The following is a 19907-nucleotide window of genomic DNA, read 5'->3' on the forward strand; positions in this document are numbered from 1 at the left end:
AACAGCAGCAATGGCAATGGTCTGTGTTGTTTTGGAGATCTCTGAAGCCTCATGAACCAATAATTAAAAGGAAGGGATCTCATGCCTGACACTGATTTTTGTTTAATAACCTGTGTTTTCTGAGAATAGCATTATCTACTCATGCTAGTTCAAACTTTTAAAAATTATATTTTGAAATTAGCTTCAAAACTGATGGATTCCCATGGCCCTTTCCACACATGCTTTGTTTCCCACAATCTCCATATCTTTCCCTCTTCCCTTTTCCATTGCTCCAATTCCTGTATAATATTTTAACTTACAGTCTCTCCTAACTCCTCTATCATATCACATCATAAAATACTATTCATCAAAGTATTATTTTTTTAACTAGGTGGAAAATATTATCTTTATGTATAAATTTTTCATACATGCTTCCTTCGGGTTACCCCTCCCATCTCAAATACATTTCAAGTTAATATGTACTGAAAGCAATGTTTCAGAAAAAAAAATGTTCAAATACAAAGATCATAAATCATTCAGAATTGTGAATCTCAAAGTCATAAACATCCAGTATGTGCTATTAATCTTTGAACACCATGCAGTTAGTTAGCCCTAACTTTGCTAAACTAGGGAGCAATAATTGTTCAAATACAAATTTTGAATCTTATCAAGCTTAGCATTTATTTTCCACAAGCACAAATATTCCCAAGTAATAGTAAGACTATCGGATCTCCACATTAAGTTACACTTGTCCCATTTTTAGCTTGCACATATTCACACATGTCAGTAAACCTCCAGGTTGAGAGGATTTGTATTTTCCATTTATTATAATTAATAACTAATATTTTTATATCATTTACTATCATTTACTCAGCAACATCTAATGGTTATGTGTCAAAATATTTTTAATCCAGCGGAGTGAAAAGATTTTGCATTCTTCATCAATCAAGTTGGCTGATCTCATCTTCAAAAAAAAAAAAAAATCTAGAACGTAACTTTCATGTGTTTCAGACATATTTTCATTTCATTTTCTAAATTAACTTTGAAGCCTGTGCAATAAGTGCATGGAGATTACTTAGCAAAATTATAGGTATAGTAGTATGAATTTAAACTAATGCTTCACCTTGTAAAACAGAAACATCTATTAGATGTTTCTAAGAAAATGTTGATAGGAAAAAAAAAAACGCATCCAATGAACATTCATTGAATTTGCAAAAGCTCAAAGGATATTCATCCTTAACTGAATGACATCAAAAAGAATTGTAAAAATATCTTGTCAAGCAGCACTGTTGTTACATCCAGCTTTTTAATCACAGCATAATGTAAATGCTATTAATGTTCCTGCAAAGATACAGAGAGGTCAAGGATTCAGAGAGAAAGAAAGAGAAAGTAAATGTTAATTACATTTTCTGGGAGTTTGATGGGATGATGTGAACGTTTTTTGTAAAGTGTACTATATTGTATTTATAAGCAGATGACCTTATTAAAGCAATGATTTGCATAGAAGGATTCAAGAAATGAGCTGGATATAAGCAAGCCAAAGGTAAATTTAAAGAACCTAAGTTTATAGCCTTGAAATTTTGAAGTCAATATAATTAAACTGAATTCATATATTAAAGAAGGGCTTTGGTCAATATTGTGAATATTTGGTATTCAGTTTTTCTGCATTTTGCTTCTAGAAATAAATATTTATTTTAAAAATTTAGAGCAGTAATAAATGTATGAAGAACAAATCTTCATTAAAGGCATTAGAATTAACATTTGCTAGAGACATATACTATGTATACAATATTACTTAATATATAAACAAGTCCATACTTTTAAAAGTTGTATATGTATACAGTCACTACCATATATATGAGGTCATGCACAAAACACGGTAGCCACATTATATTCACAGAATATTATCATTTTAAGTGCTATGCCATGCATTTATGAGATAAATTCTTACACAAACTTAAATGAAATGACATTTTTATTTCACTTAAAAATGCTTCTTATAATTAACTATAATATCTCAAATGTTTTCTTTATATGTGTGTGTGTCTGTGTACCAGAATCTTTTATGAGAAATAAAGATGTTCTAGAAGAAATTTTATATTTATATCCCATCTACCTTGTCACTGAAACAACAGTTAAGTACTGTTGTTGTAAAATACACAATGTGACCTAGAGTGGCTCTTCTGGTTGTCTAAATTTAACTTGTGATGAGAGACACTTTATTTTTCTCTCAGATCAAACATTTCAAGCTGGATAATTTTCTTATTGCTCACAGAAACAAAGCAAGCCAAGCCTAATATAGCAAGTAGAGTCTGAAAGCTACAAATATTTGCTATTCAGAAACCCCCAATGAGCATTTAGTTATTTAAAACTAAGGAAAGAAAATTACTATTAATAATTGGTTTGAGCTAATGAAATGTCTTTATGCAAATATGTGAACCCTAAATATGACCTGGAAACAAAAGACTGCTTAACAGTTACTATTAAGCAACACATTAGTAGATCAATTAAACAGAACTTCTTTCTAATGAGTATGTGGTACCCTGGTTGCCATAGAAACCTGGAAGGAGAGGGCTTGAGAACATTAACAGCATGAGAAACACAACAAAATATTGTAACATACACCTTTAAAATTTGTATGTTCAGTGAAGTAATGAGAGGGAAGCGAAGGATTTCCCAGCACAGGAGAAAGTACATGGTTCTGAACTCACCAGTGTTTCATTGCTTTTATTTCGTTCTTTCTTTCCTTTTTAAATTATACACATCAACCAAGAAGCTGCCAGACCTTATTGTGGGTCACACTCCCATGTATCAGCTCAGCTTGTTTCAGAAATATAAAAGAAATTACATGTGAAATCGTGTGGTATAAAGTATTAGTGAAAAAGTCATGGGTGTTATTTTTCAGAATGAAGTGGAAGCCAATATTGGGTTAAAAACAAAACAAAAACAATAACTCGTTTCTCTCATCACATTTCCCTCAAAGAATCTGTGGAATTGTTCTCTCCTTCATTTCTCCCATCTGATTCTCCTGTTTGAAACGCCCTTTACCCCTTTGTTTTGGTGTATGCATTAATGACATGTGATTGGCTTAAACAATTTCTAACAAACTAAAATGTCTGGAGCTCTGCAGACAAATGGTGTTATTAATACAAGTACAATTACTGAATTGAACAAAAAATATAATTGAGGGTACTTTAGGTTCCTGACTTCCAATGATAATTACTCCAATTTAGGTTATATTTTAAGGAAAAACAAAGCCCTAAACAGCCATTCTATTCATCAAAGAATTAATTTCTTGCCTATTCAGTACTTTGACAGAGTACTGGGTTCTTTTAGAATTCAATAAAACAGAGATTCCACAGCCATTTTGTCCTGAATTTCATTCATAATTATTCAGATTGAAATTGGGACAAAGACAGCATTCTGGTGTCTGTGAAAGGAAAGGTAAGATAAAGGGCTCGGAATTCCCCAAGGACATACGTTTGGATCCTTTCTCAAGAACCGGCAAATCTGACAGTGCAATTCTCCCTTCACTGTGGGACATGCTGCTTCTTGACTGGCGTGGAATAAAAATCTGTATCCCCTCTATGGTGCTCTCTCAGCCTGAGCTAATTAGTAGACTGTTGATGGGTATTATCGAGTTTCTGTCAGTTATATATAGGTAGCTGATGTGACTTGCTTGCTGCCTCCAAGAGTGATGGTGATTCTTTTCTTAATGCAAATCATGATCTGTCTTCATAACCCTGTCGTAAGTCTGTAGAGAGAATTATATGTCCACTGACCTCTTATCCAAAGGACTGTATGGGTCCATCCTTATTTAAGTTCCACTCTCTTAATAGTCTAGTTGACACTGAGGCTACCCCACAACTGCTGTGTATTGCCTGGTTATCACTATTTTTTTTTTTTTAAAGACAACAACAAAACAAACACGCAAGCAAACAAAAAAAAAATCCTGTAAACGCTCTTTCAACTATCCAATGGAAATTGTGACAAACTTCAGTTAAAGCATATTTTAGTGAAGAAAATGGTGGCATAGACAACTATACTGCTAATGTGAAAGAAAATACAATAAGAGTAATATGAGGACAGCCATCTACCAAATAATCAAAGAAATCGTATCCATTGACCAGATTTGCTTTAGACATTTCTTCTTCTACAAAAAGTCAAATCCAAGCCATGGAATAATAGCATTAGAACCTTTATTTTTTCCAAATTTTTGCATTTCCTTTTCTCTCAAGTGACAGCATGATACTGAATTTAGCTTGTTGCTATTCAAAGCAATACTTTGATAGCATATGGAATATTTTTACATTTTATTATAAACATAAGACAATATATTATGTGCTGCTGACCTAAAATACTTGGTTACTCATACCTAGAAATAGACTTAGGTTATTCTAACATTGTATTTTTGAATGTTTCATATCATATCTTATTCATCCATAAATTGATTGATGGATCTTTGGACAATTGAAGGAATTTTTTAAATACAGTTTCTTTGTGCAACATCTATGCAGCTGTTACCTTGTGGCCTCTACTGTGAATGAAATGAAGGATACCTCCTGTGTTCAGTCAGACTTGCCGAACATGATCAAATTAGTCTCTAACTATTACTCCCGGACTTTATCTCCAGTGTCAAAGATAATTGATTCTACTGGCCTCTCAAGAGCCTTAACAATGCTCTATTCCATTCAATTGAATTATTTTAGACTTTGCATTTTTGTAAGTGTTTATTGAAAATATGGTATGTATAAATCTCTTTGATTTCTAAGAAGGTTGATTATTTTTTCCTGGCTTGAGCCACTAGAGCCTCTTCTATTTTGTGTTTGTTCTTTTATTTTTGCCATGTTGTTATTTTCAGCTTCTTTGTAATTTTTTCCATCTTTATTTGTGGAAGTTTTTTTTTATACATTTTAGAAGTTAAAATTTGTAATTACCCCGATATTCTTGATTTTTAAACCTACTTATGAAATCTTAGAACACCAATCATTTTATGCTGATATACTTATATTTTTCCATTTTTTAGTTGCAGTATTTCATTTTATTCTTCAAAAAATCCACCCTTTTGCACAGTGACCTATTTCTCTATAATTTCAGTTCAGAGTTTGAAGTTCATTGGATATGTACATCTTTGAGATTCTTAAACTAATTTACATGTGTGATGAGAATTAGAGATATAATTTAATATTTTTATGCTGCATAGATAAGATGGCTGTCCCAAGGCCACAGTGCTAACATATTGCTTGCTTTGCAATAGAAGCCACCTCTTTCACACAGTGAATTTCTGAGTACTAGTGACTGGCTGTGGTATTTTACTCCTGCTTTGACATTGCATTATGTCTTTGTTCCTTTTTCTTATATCACTTTGTGGACAGTGGTATTATAAGATTCTTATAATATTACTGGTAAGTGCTTTGAAATCTTTCTGCTGGTTTTCTCCTTTAGAATGCTTTTGTTATGCTTGAGCATTACTTGTACTTTTGAATAGGATTGTTACGCTTTTGGTTATTGTGGTTATTGCCAATTTCCTCCTTCTTCTCTCCCTCCCTCCCTTCTTCCTTTCCTCCCCCTCTTTTTTGTCCTCTTTCTCCTCCTCCTCCTCCTCAGAACTTGCCTTCTCAAAATGTTTTGCAAGATGGTTATCTCCATGTATTGAGTCAGCAAAAGTATGATGAGTTCTTTAAATACTTCATCTCTTCTTCAGTTTTTCAAAGGCTCAAAGGGTTAGATTTTATCCTGATCCTGAATTCTCCTATCTTAAGGTCATTAGGCAAGCAAAGGAGACTAACAGAAAAAAATACATTGAGAAATTATAGGAGTTAAGAAGGCATATCTCTCTGCATGTAAATAAAGCATTTTAAAGGGGGCTATCACAGTTGTATTTAACAATAAAAGTTAGAGTATTTGTACCGGTTTGCAATCTCATTAGGGATGGAGGAGTGTTCCCCTTGCTCCACACTCCTGCCAGCATGTACTGTCCCTTGAGTATTTTATCTTAGCCTTTCTGATGGGTGTAAGGTAGAATCTCGGAGTCATTTTGACTTACATTTCCCTGATGACTAAGTACATTCAGCATTTCTTTAAGGGTTTCTCAGGCATCCAAGATTCATCTGTTGAGAATTCTTTAACTCTGTACCCCATATTTTAATTAGGTTGTTTGAGTTGTTGGTGCATAAATTCTTGAGTTCTTTATGTATTATGTATATTAGCCCTCTGTCAGATGTAGGGTTGGTGGAGATCTTTCCCCAATCTGTAGTCTGTCATTTTTGTCTTGTTGACTAAATGTGTCCTTGGCCTTACAGAAAAATTTCAGTTTCATGAGGTCCCATTTGTTAGTTGTTTATGTTAGTGGCTGATCCTCTGGTGTTCAGTTGATGACTTTGTCTCCTATACTGATGAGTTCAAGGGCAACATGCATATATATATATTATAGGAGTGTATGTATGAATATATATATATATATATATATGTGTGTGTGTGTGTATACTCTTTATTCTAATACACTATATTAATATGGTTCTTTTGTACACATTAATTTATAAACAATTTTCCAACTTCCTATATTATTCATATTCCCATGTAACTCATGTCTTGTGGCAAATATCACTACATTCCCTCTTATACACAGTAAAAAAAATCTTAGTAGACAAGTTATGTTGGTCAGTTTAACATTTCTAAGATTTAATGTATTATTGTTCTATTTTTCCTGATAATGAATATTATTTTCTGAATTCAAATATAAATTGAATATTATAAGTATATTTAAATAAATTATAATAGCATGTGCTAGCCTTACTCTAAGACAATATATATCAATGTTTTTTGAAATACTGCATTTAACATTTTAAAGAACAGGTGAGCATATATGTGGCATAATATTTAATATGTAAAATATGTGATGGCAACATTTGAAAGTTCACTTGGAGAAAGTTAAAGAACTCCCTTATCTAAAAGTCATTACTACACTGCAGTTCTGTGTATACAGGAAGACAGTCAATTAGCACCACAAAGAAACTACTACCTGTCTTTATTAAATGATAAGTAATCTTTGCAAAAGAAAAATATGAGCAATGGTGTTCTTCCATTTAATGTGAATAGAAACCATAGAGGTAAAATGAAATAGTGGAAAAGGTAAGTTCTTTGGGAGAATAATAACCTCACTTTATGAAACAATGAAAGTCCTGGTTATATTTTTGTACTAAAAGCTCATCCATAAAGCTCTTGTATTTCAAGGTTTTACTATAGCACATTGTATGATTCATTGTATTCTTAAGCTTCAGTCTGACCCAATCAGATAATAATAGCTTTAAGTTTACATAGTGCATCTTCAACACTAATATCATAAATGTGTAAAAGTTTATCTTTCAGCACAAATATGTTAACCTTCCTATTCTTTAAGTAATCAATTTTAAGCTAGCTATTTAAATGATTCACATACGGTGTCATGAATATTTGCATCTAAACACAAAGAGGGTTTTTTTTCCCCCCTACAATGCAGGAGTAGGCATACTGCCCTTGGGTTTAATTAACAACAGTGTTTGGTATAAGAGATGGTGCTATTTCCATGGTAGTTTAATAATTCTCTGATATATTTTCATATGACAGAGATCTCAGTGAGGTGACACTCTTCAGTCACATCTCTGTCATTTAGGTATAAATAAGAAACAGGTAAACTTACTACCCACACCCACAAAGGCTTTGTATCCTCTTGTTCAACACTTCAGGAATCTCAGTTCTTACTGAGCTTTATGAAGAAAAGTATATAATTTTTTCTTTTGTTTAAGCATTTACAATCCTGCAGATAAAGCCTAGCATTTTTGTTTCTCTCTCTCTCTCTCTCTCTCTCTCTCTCTCTCTCTCTCTCTCTCTCTCTCTCTCTCTCAGTGTGTGTGTGTGTGTGTATCTCAAGACACACAAACAATAGTAAAACAAATGACTCTGATATGAAGAAAAAATTCTGCATCATAATCAAATCAAAAGGAAAAATATGTATAACAGAAAATACCCAAATGAAGAAAACTGAACAATGAATTCCAAATTTGAACAAATGAAAGGACGAGTCGTGACAGATATTTCAAATAGCAGTAGCACATGCTGAGAAGAGCTAAGACAGCTCTATGTTCATGAACAATATATGAGTGTGGGTATAAGACAACCACAGGAGAAAGCATGGCTGCTAAGTTAAAGATCCAGCCACATATTTAGGACAGCTGATCTTAAGAATGAATTGTGCCCTTCCCCCAGGCCTGAGCAGGCCTGCAAGTAATTTACAACAATAGACCAAGCAACAGTAGGACCTGAGATGCATTGCATTACCAGCCTTGGCTCCTTGGAGCCTGCTACCTGAGCTAAGAATGGACTGCCTACTGAGCTAGCCTTGACACCTTCCAGACTGCTATCTCCTTACCCAGCCCCTGGAGAGACTCTGCGGGGTGGGGCTTCCCCTTTATATGTGAAAACAAATTATTAAACTTCGGGCCTTGATCAGAATACTTTGTCTTGGCCCCATGTTTCTCTCACCCTCCATTCCCGTTAATTCCCAGGCTTCATCTCAGGAGAACCCGGTAGTTGTGGCTTCAGGCAGCTACAATGAATGACTTTGTCTTCTCCTTAAAACTTGGTCATCCTACATCTTACAAAACATAGCTAACAAAATATTAAAGAAAATGAAGAGACAAAGGACAAATCATCTTAATAGTGGGTGGAGTCAAGGTGAGACACAAACCACCAATGTCAGATAAGTGAGTATAAAATCTATATTCCAGCAGTGAGCACATGTCAATTAGAGAAGAGTCCTTCATTTATTAGTGTCTAGTCCAAGAATCAATACAAAAAAAACCCAATATAATTTGTATTGTTAGTTATCTTTTTTCCTCTCCACTTTACTCTTGGATTCATTTACAATGGTAACAATACACTGTTTCTTTTCCATACACATGATTGAGTGAATGGACTCATTTTTGCTATCTCTTCTCTCTTCTGTGTTTAGTCACAGTCCATCAACATGAAAGCTAGAGACTGAGGACATAACTTAATGCTGGTCAGTGCTTATTACCTCAGGAAACAATGTCATTAATGGGAGGTCACTTTGGAGCTGAAATCGCTGCTTTGTCAACATTTACCAGAGCTTTAGTTTACTACATGTTACATGATCCAGTTTGGCTGTCACTTTCATGGATTCAGAAGCAATTGGCAATGAATGTATTTCAAAACCATGTAAGTCACTACTTTAAGGTCATATAGTTTAAATTCTAGTATCAGTAATTTTATATGCATATATATTAAAGATTGTATTGGTACACACATGCACACACACACACTTAAAGGGAATGATAGACAGAAAGAGACAGAGACACACAGACAGATGTAGAGAGACACACAGATAGAGATAGAAACAGACAAGGACACATAAACTTTCAATAATTAAAAACAAATTCTACAACCCAAACTTTTTCAAGCATAATAATCTTTTGCTTTTTAGAATTATATCTAGGCACTGCAGAAGTAGCCTATATGTCCACAATAGTTTGTATGACTGTGTCAAAGATGAAATGCCATGATGACTGAGTTGACTTTAAACTTTCCCTGTTATGTATCTTATATGGAATGGCACCTAACACTTCTGTATTGAAGGCCTGAACCCCAAGACTGAGAAAAGTGAGACGTTGAAAATGATTGGACATCAGGGCTTGAATCTCATAATAGATTAATTCATTAGTAGTTTCATTATTGAATGGGTTATCAGAAAGAGGAGAGTGTGGTTGGCAGGACTCCATTGCAGGAAATAGGACACTGGGATATAATTTCTACCAGTACTTTTCTTTTTCTACCTCCTTTTTGATTCATGATGAGTATGAGTTTGTATGCTTTACTGTTAAGGCCTACGCTGGCCCACTTTGGGCGGCCTAAAATGTTGAGGCCCTCTCCACTCCATGCTTGGTGGCCACTGTATCCCAGCCCAAGCTGCCGCTCAGGTCCGCGGATCAGGGTTCAGCAAGAGAGAGAGGACGGACTCGAGGAATGGAGACCAGACAGAGTGCTATTCAATCCCGTTTATTCTTCAGTCTCTCTTCCTAGCCCAAGTCCCAAGTCTTGAGTTCCTAGTTCCTAGTTCCTAGTTGTACTCCTGTTGTTCTCTTCCGAGTGTCTAATGTCTACTCCTACTCCTAGTGTCTGAATCTCTGTTACTCCAAATTGTTCTCCAAGTTGTACTCTCTAAAGTGTCTGATTCTCTCCTTTTATATGTCTCACTTCTGAACCTCGCCTCTAAGTCACACCTTTAATCTTGCCCTTAGGTCTTGTCTCTAGATCTGATCTCTAAGTCACACTCTTAAGTCACAAACCTTTAATCTCACACACCCAAAGAAAGTCCTGGGTATCTAAAGCAAGATGTTATCAGAGTGTGCTCAGATGTTATAGGCTATTATAATCCAAGTCTCATGTCAGGGTATATGGCTCAAGGTGGCTGCAAAGCTGATAGCCACTTTTTCCTAAAAGTCGGCACCCAACACTTTACCTTCATCACTTCATCCTGCTATGAATTTCTAACTCACCAAACCAATGGAGTCCAGTAATTACACACTAAGCTCTCTGAAACTGTGACTCCCAGCAGACCTTTCTCTTTTGTTTGTTTTTGGGGTTTTTTGTTTGTTTGTTTGTTTTTTGTTTTTTTCAGACAGGTTTTCTCTGTATAGCCCTGGCTGTCCTGGAACTCACTTGGTAGACCAGGCTGGCTTTGAACTCAGAAATCTGGCTGGCTGCCTCTGTCTCCCAAGTGAAGACCTTTTCTCATTAAGCCATTTTTATTACATTTTCCTTTCTTTCTGTTTATTTTTTCTTCTTCTACACTCACCTCTTCTATCCATGTGGGTTCTTCTCTTCTCTTCTCTTCTCTTCTCTTCTCTTCTCTTCTCTTCTCTTCTCTCTCTCTCTCTCTCTCTCTCTCTCTCTCTCTCTCTCTTTCTCTCTCTCTCTCTCACTGTCTTTCCTTTTTCCTTTCATTCTTCTTCTATCCTTTCTTTTTTTCTTCCTGTAGCTTTTCTTGGAATACATGTATTTACTAATAATCTAGACTGGTCTCAGTTTGATATGTAGAAAAGTTAACCTTCATATAATAATAATCCTCCTGCTTCAGCTTTTTACATGCTGAGACTTTAGGATTGAGATACCATATGGAATAATAACTCACTTTTCTCATGCTTCTTTTCATAGCAGCAGGAAATGTTAACAAGATCATTAACACACATATGTAGAAATGAGGATGATAGTTCTACAGATGCAGAGATAACTATACAAGGCGAGAGGATGAATAAACATTAAATAAAAATGAATGTGGTAGAATTCTGGTAAAAAAAAAAAGTGGGTCCAGGTTATTTGCTTCCTTTACTCTTATGTTCTTTGTTTTCATTTTGAGTGAAAATTTCAAAACATGGAATAAGCATAAATATCTCAGGAGCACAAAATTGTGGATCTTGAAAACTTAAGACTTAAAAACTATGTGAGTAAATTTGAGAGTTCAATAGCTTCTGGAGATGGGCCTTGGAGCAGGGTTCTTCAGTCTAATGGTAAATTCTACAGAGTACAAATTAAAGAACAGAAAGTCACTTGTGTATGGAACAAGTCAAAACCACTGGAAAGAACAGACATTTTTCTTTCTATTTTAATCACAAGGATCTTGATTTGGCTTTCACTTGTCAGAGAAAATAAAAGATTTTTTTTAAGTTGGCCCACAGAAAAGCACAGAATGAAGAGAGTAAAAATTGACTTCTAAATGAGCTAGAATGCTATTAAATTATCCCTTCTCCAACTCTGAAAAACCGCAAGAAGGAACACATGGACAAGATAAAACAAACAAGCAAGCAAACAAATCTAAACAACAAAACAGGGTTTGGCAAAAGTTACTGAAATGTTAAAGGATTGTTGGCAAGACAAAAATAAAAATGGAACATTCTGCTCTCTACATCAAATTGGCAATCAATGCTGTCACATTCAACCTTACATAGCTGGTAGTTGCCTAAGAAAATATCAAGAAAATGGATGCTTATGTCACTACTGTTTTGAAATTTGGGACTTTTCCTTTATTCCTAGCTGCTGAGATGTTCACATTGCTTCCTTGGGAGAAACATAAAACACTCTAGTATATAAGCCTGCAAACTTGTACAAGTTGACAGTGCCCTAAAATGTAAGAGAACACTGGGACCAATGCTTGATTGTAGAAAAAGCACTAAAAATGTCCGTGTAGCTGCAATGATAGTAGAAATTGGTTTAGGGAACACATGGAAAAAAGGAACTCTTCATAGAGAAATCTTTTGTGTGATTGCTGAAATGCTAATATATTTTAGGGGATACAGTGGATGCTGAGAGTGTCAGAGCCAAACTAGAGAACAAGTGGACTTATCAGGAAACAGTTTTGAGTCTGTTACTTGAACCAGAAGCATCTGATGAGTCATCACATGTCCTATGATAATGTTATACTTTTCCAAATATTCTAGCCAAAACTTCATGTCTAGCTGACATCTTTACACGTAGAGACTACTATTGATAATATTTCTTGAGAAATATTGGGGATTTTAATTCTATATAAAGAATCTAGAAACTTCCTGGAAGGAATTAGAAATTCCAAATGATTAAAATCATAAGCAAAATGAGTAAGAACATTTTGAATCTAGAAACTTACACTGACTAAGCATAGCTAGTGATATAAACCCACTTGCAATTGCACACTTTAATGTCCAAAATAATGATATATACTAGATTGCAAACTGCAGATTTCATGAGTTATGTGAACAATTACAAAGAGAAGGAGGAAGAGAAGTAGAAAGAGAGGAAGACAGAGTAATGGAGTAGGAAGAATAAGAGAAGGAGGAAGAGGAGAAGGAGCAGCAGCAGAGGAAGAAGAAGGAGGAGGAGGAGGAGGAGGAGGAGGAGGAGGAGGAGGAGAAGAAGAAGAAGAAGAAGAAGAAGAAGAAGAAGAAGAAGAAGAAAAAGAATAATAATAATAGCTCTTTCCTGAATCTGAGGCCTGGACACACACCTCTTGTGTGGACACCAGATTCCACCCGAGACATCCTGGAGGCTCTACTGAACCCAGAGCCATAGGATGTGAGGCCTGGAGCAGACCCTTGCCAGGTCTGCTCCTGTGTGGATACTGGATTCTGCCCGAGACATTCTGGAAGGTCCACTCAACTCAGAGCAGCAGAGGTACCACTGAACCCAGAGCAGCAGAGGAACAACTGAACTCAGAGCAACAGACAACATATCCTGAGATATTCTAGAGGAGCCATTGCACTCAGAACAGTGGTCACCTTATTCTGAGACATCCTAGAGGAGACACTGCACGCAGAACAGCGGACACTTAGCTGGACTGCTACCTTGAAGACACCTTACCCTAGTCATCCTAGAGGTACCACTGTACTCAGAGCAGCTGGAGAAGATCACAGAGACATCTGGACTCCAAGAAGATCAAACACAAGCAAGATAACTGGAAAGGCAGACTTCAGTCAGAGACAGTGAGTACAGGTAGCACTAGAGTTAACCAGATGGCAAAAGGCAAGTGCAAGAACGTAAGCAACAGAATCCAAAGTTACATGGCATTATCAGCACCCTGTTCCCCCATCAGAGCAAGCCCTGAACACCCCATCACACCGGAAAAGCAGGAATCAGAATTAAAATCACTTCTCATGATGATGATAGAGGACTTTAAGAAGGACATAAATAACACTCTCAAAGAGTTTAAGGAGAACACTGATAGACAGATAGAAGCCCTTAAAGAGGAAACACAAAAATCCTTTAATGAATTGCAAGAAAACACAACCAAACAGGTGAAGGAATTAAACAAAACCATTCAAGATCTAAAAATGGAAGTAGAAACAATAAAGAAATCACAAAGGGAGACTACCCTGGAGATAGAAAACCTAGGAAAAAAATCGGGAGTCATAGTCACAAGTATCACCAACAGAATACAAGAGATAGAAGAGAGAATCTCATATGCTGAAGATACCATGGAAAACATTGACACAACTGTCAAAGAAAATGCAAAATACAAAAAGCTACTAACCCAAAACATACAGGAAACCCAAGACACAATGAGAAAGCCAAACCTAAGGATAATAGGTATAGATGAGGGGGAAGACTCCCAACTTAAAGAACCAGTAAATATCTTCAACAAAATTATAGAGGAAAACTTTCCTAACCTACAGAAGGAGATGTCCATAAATATACAAGAAACCTACAGAACCCCAAATAGTTTAGACCAGAAACGAAATATCTCCCGCCACATAATAATCAAATCATCAAATGTACAAAACAAAGAAAAAATACTAAAAGCAGTAAGGGAAAAAGGTAAAGTAACATATAAAGGGAGACCTAAAAGAATTACACCAAACTTCTCACCAGAGACCATAAAAGCCAGAAGATCCTGGACTGATATCATACAGACCCTAAGAGAACACAAATGCCAGCCCAGATTACTATAGCTAGCAAAACTCTCAATCAATATTGATGGAGAAACCAAAATATTCCATGACAAATCCAAATTTACACAATATCTTACTACAAATCCAGCAATTTAAAGGATAATTGGTGGAAAACTCCAACACAAGGATGGAAACTACAACCTAGAAAAAGCAAGAAAGTAATCCTCCAACAACCCTAAAAGAAGATAGCTACACAAACATAACTCCACTGCCAATAACAAAAATAACAGGAAACAACATTCATTTTTCCTTAATATCAATGGACTCAATTCTCCAATAAAAAGACATAGACTATCAGACTGAATACATAAACACAACCCAGCATTTTGTTGCATACAGGAAACGTACCTCTGTGAAAAAGACAGACACTACCTCAGAGTAAAAGGATGGAAAACAAATTTCCAAGCAAATGGTCCCAAGAAACAAGCTGGAGCAGCGATTCTAATATCAAATAAAATCAGTTTTCAACCAGAAGTAATCAAAAATGATAAAGAAGGTCATTTCATATTCATCAAAGGAAAAATGTACCAAGAGGAACTCACAATTCTGAACATCTATACCCCAAATGCAAGGACATCCACATACATAAAAGAAACTTTACTGAAGCTTAAAGCATACATTGCACCTCACACAATAATAGTGGGAGATTTCAACACCCCACTCTCAGCAATGGACACATCATGGAAACAAAAATTAAATCAAGACACAATGAAACTAACAGAAGTTATGAACCAATTGGACTTAACTGACATCTATAGAACATTTCATCCTAAAACAAAATAATATACCTTTTTCACAGCACCTCAAGGTACCTTCTCCAAAATAGACCATATAATTGGTCACAAAACAGGCCTCAACAGATACAAAAAGATTGAAATAATCTCTTGTACCCTATCAGATCATCATGGACTAAGTCTCGTCTTTAATATGAACAAAAACAATGGAAAGCCCACATACATGTGGAAACTGAACCATGCTCTACTCAATGATGACTTGGTCAATGAAGAAAAAAAGAAAGAAATTAAAGACTTTTTAGAATTTAATAAAAATGAGGACACATCATACCAAAACTTGTGGGGCTCCATGAAAGCAGTACTAAGAGAAAAACTCATAGCTCTAAGTGCTTACAAAAAGAAACTGGAGAGAGCATACACTAACAACTTGACAGAACACCTGAAAGATCTAGAACAAAAAGAAGCTAATATACCCAAGAAGAGTAGACGGCAGGAAATAATCAAACTCAGGGCTGAAATCAACCAAGTAGAAACAGAAAGAACTATACAAAATATCAACAAAACCAGGAGCTGGTTCTTTGAGAAAATCAACAAGATAGACAAACGGATGACTCTATGATCCTGAGCTCCAGCTGCTCTGGGTTCAGTGGCTCTTCTAGGATATTTCAGGATATGGAGTCTCCACAGTGCTAGATCAGCTAGGTGTTTGCTGTTCTGAATGTAGTTGCTCCTCTAGGATGCTTCGGGATATGGTGTCCCCTGCTCTGCTGCTGCGGGCCGTGTCCTCACTAGAATGCCTGTGGCTCTACCGTCCTTGACCTCTCTTGGGTGCCTCTGCAGCTCTGCGGTCTGTGCCTTCCCTAGGTCGCCCGCCACCTCGGACTCAGTTTCCAGGGTGGAGCAGATCGGCTGGGAGACTGCTCAGAGCCACCTGTATCCTATCCTGGCCAGATGTGGGAGGGGAGTGGTTCTCCACAGGGACAGGGTCTGGCTGCCAGGTGACCTCTGGGGGGCTCTCTACTTCCAGATGTGCTTCTAAGGCCTAGGGCTGTGGGCAGGTTTCTCCTACCTTCTGCTCTGCAATCCATGCCTCCAACTCAGTTTCCAGAGGGGAGCAGTTTGCAGATAGGCTGGGAGACTGCTCAAGCCACCAGTATCCGGGCCAGAGGTGGAAAGGGGAGTCGGGAGTTATAATTTCTTAAATGGCACAAATTTACTTTGATTTCACAGTTAAGGTTTTTATTGGTAATGAGCTTCTTATTGATATAAAAGTGAAATGAATATTGATACTCTCATAGGCATTGTGCCTGTATAAACACATTTAGGAATACAAGGCTTAGACCCAGTCCTTCTTTACCTTTTTAACTGATTTGAGATGAGGGGACCTGTGAGTTAAGGGACTATAGCAAATTCATGGCTTGGAATTTATTGTTAGGGTGTTTTCTATGTTTTATTTAGAAATAGCTTAGTGGAGTTAACAGACAACAGTCCAGATTTACCTTACATGGATAGTTGGTTTTCAAAACGTCAGAAGTCCACAGAATTGACATGACAAACATTTCTGTATTAATGTTCATTTTGATTAGAGACCTGACTGCTCCTGACAGCTTCCTGTCTTGGATTCTAAGAAGAAATTGAGCATCTTTGGAGTTACTCCAGTTGTAGTGAGACCAGCCACTAGGGCAAGAGTTGCCTCTTTCCATCTACAGACAACACTACTGTCCAGAGAAGGAACCCACTTGCAGAATAGTCGACTGATTATATCTGCCTAGACAGGGTAATCAGCCTTAATAATTCTGCATCACTAGTTCTGTCAGATGATCCTGGGCCAGAAGGCTGAAGATCAGATGCTCCAATATTTTGTAGTATAGCGACTGTCCAGGTATTCAGCGGTCTCTATAAATTGGCTAAGTTTAGAAGCTATGCTTTGTGCTTCCCATAATTTTAGTTAACTCAGCCATTCTGGATTTCTGACAGGGTTGAAAACTCATAGTCTCATAGCCAATCCTGGCTATTTACTTTGAGAGAAAACATTTGAGTGGATGGTTTTCAGCTGACATTCACTCTAAAGCCAAGGAAAAAGCCAGGTTCAGAACTAAGTGTTTTATTTAAGAGAGATGACAGAGGTTCTGGTTAGTCACAAAATGATGGACTGGGTATTAGGACTATCTTGTACCTCACTGGTACAAATTGGCATAATTATGCTCTAATTGTATTTTGGGAGAAAAGTTTTATTTTAACAGGAAGGGTGATATGTAGGAGAAGCTAAGGTGGGAGTACTGAGAGGAAGAGAAGGAGTAAGAAAAGGAGGAGAAGAAGGGCAGGAGAAGCTAGGTGATGAGACAGAGAGAGAGAGAGAGAGAGAGAGAGAGAGAGAGAGAGAGAGAGAGATAGGGAGAGATGTTCACATGCCTCCACCAGTCAAAGATAGTTGATATATCTAGGTTGGGTATTGGGTTACACTTCTGATTGAGCATTACCAAACTTATAAAGTCTTTGATTAACATTTTAAAAAGTGTATAAAAGCAAAAAGGAAATGGGGGCATGGGATAGGGGTTTTCTGGGGGGAGAGAATGGGGAAAGGGGATGGCATCTGAAATGTAAATAAAATATACAATAAAAACATTTAAAAATAATAATGAGAAGAAGGAGGAGGAGGAGGAAGAGGAGGAGGAAGAGGAAGAGGAGAAAAAGGAGGAGGAGAAGTAAAAACAAAAGAATAATAATAATAACAAGAAGAAGAAGGAGGAGGAGGAAAAAGGAGAGGAGAAAGAGGAGAAGGAGGAGCAGGAGGAGCAGGAGGAGGAGGGGCAGGGGAGGAGGAGGAGCAGGAGGAGCAGGAGGAAGAGGAAGACGGGAGGGGGAGGAGGAGGAGGAGAGGAGGAGGAGGAGGAGGAGGAGGAGGAGGAGGAGGAGGAGAAGTATAAACAAAAACTGATTAGAATTACATGCCAGCAAATAACAAAAATCTCTGCCTTCTTTCAAGACCCTAATATAGACACAAAATGAAAAGAAAAAAATAAGAATTATGAATTCTACATAACAAAATAAGAGCAAAACATAAAACAAAGTAAAGAAAAGCAGAAACACCATTCCACATCTTGATAGACAGGTTGATTTATGAGAAAAACCTAAGAAACTGAAGAGATGGGGCTACAATCCCTCCAACACATACAACTTCTTAACAAAAAATTGGGGAATATGAAACAATACTCCAGAAAAAAGACCTATAGTCCTTCCACAAACCTCAAGCAAATATAATGATGGCTGTAAAGATGAAACACTTTCAAGTTGACCGGTTATATTTGGTTTTGTTTGTTTGTTTTGTATTGGTTATTTAATTTATTTACATTTCAAATGTTAGCCTCCTTTTCTGGCTCCCCTCCTCATACTTCCTATCACATCCTCCCTCCCCCTGCTTCCATGAGGTGCTTCTCTACCCTCCCACCCACTTCTTCCTCAGTGCCCTAGCATTTCATCAAACAACCACAGGACCAAGAGCCTCCCTTCATTGAATGTCAGATAAGACAATCCTCTGCTACATCTTCTTCAGCCTTTCGGGAATGTCTACAGTGACATTCCTCTGCCTTTGAAAGAATTCATATTGCTTGGGTGTCAGTGTGTCATTATTTCACATTTTTTTTTGTCTCAGATTCTACTCTTGATTGCTTTATTGTTACTCCATGTCTGTGAGCCACCCAAACAGTAAAACTGGCTGAGGTCAATTCTGACTTCTATCTTCTACCCTTCCTTTCTTAGACTCTCATCAGTTATTTAGATAAAATACCATCTGAACACTGATTGCTGATTATAGCTAATTTCTCTAAACTGCATGTCCTAAATAGTTTAAAATACATCATTCTGTTATTAACACTGTTTAGTTTTGGGGTAACTGTGAGTATGTCCAATACATATTATTTACTGGAAAACCTGTACATTGGAAAATATTTATATCATTTTATAACATATTTATGTATGATACCTATAGAAAAAGTTCTGATGTTTTACTTAAGTACTCCCTGATTTTGTCTCCTTAAAAGGAAAATATATTTAAAACACCAATTTTAGTACTATTTATGAGTAGATATGCTGACTAAAAAAAATCAATTTTTCTTTATTCTCAAAACATTGGTACTGCATGTCTTCTCTATCTTTTATCTTTTGGTGTGCTGTAAAAAAAATCAATAGATTATCTTAAGATTATCTTACCATTTTGTTTTACAGCACATTAGTAATAATTTGTTTCAGGTGCATTATTTCCCTTCAATGCAATGTGTGAATATATTAATCATTAAAAATATGACATGTAATTCACTTTTTAGAAATGAATAAATACTGTATTGTCAAAATAAACAAAAGTCTGATTATTATGAAGTTGTAGGTGCTGATCAAGACAGTAATATACCCTTATATCTTTATTTATTTGATTATGACTGAAAGCAAATTGCACATACTTCCATGGCTACTTTATACAATAAGATCAGATAACTATTACTTATACTACTAAAACAAATTTAACTGACAGCTGAAACAACTCAAGAGCTCTTGAGATTTTTTGATAAATAATTTAACTACATATTTACTACATGTACTGTAATGGTATTTCTCTCATTTAAAATACACATAATAAATGTTTGGCTACTTTATACAAATATGTACATGAATCTGGGAACAATATTTTAGAATTATAATCAGAAAGTTACACAATATGTACTTATCT

This window comes from Arvicanthis niloticus, chromosome 19 (genome assembly GCF_011762505.2).
Source record: "Arvicanthis niloticus isolate mArvNil1 chromosome 19, mArvNil1.pat.X, whole genome shotgun sequence".
NCBI lineage: Eukaryota > Metazoa > Chordata > Mammalia > Rodentia > Muridae > Arvicanthis > Arvicanthis niloticus.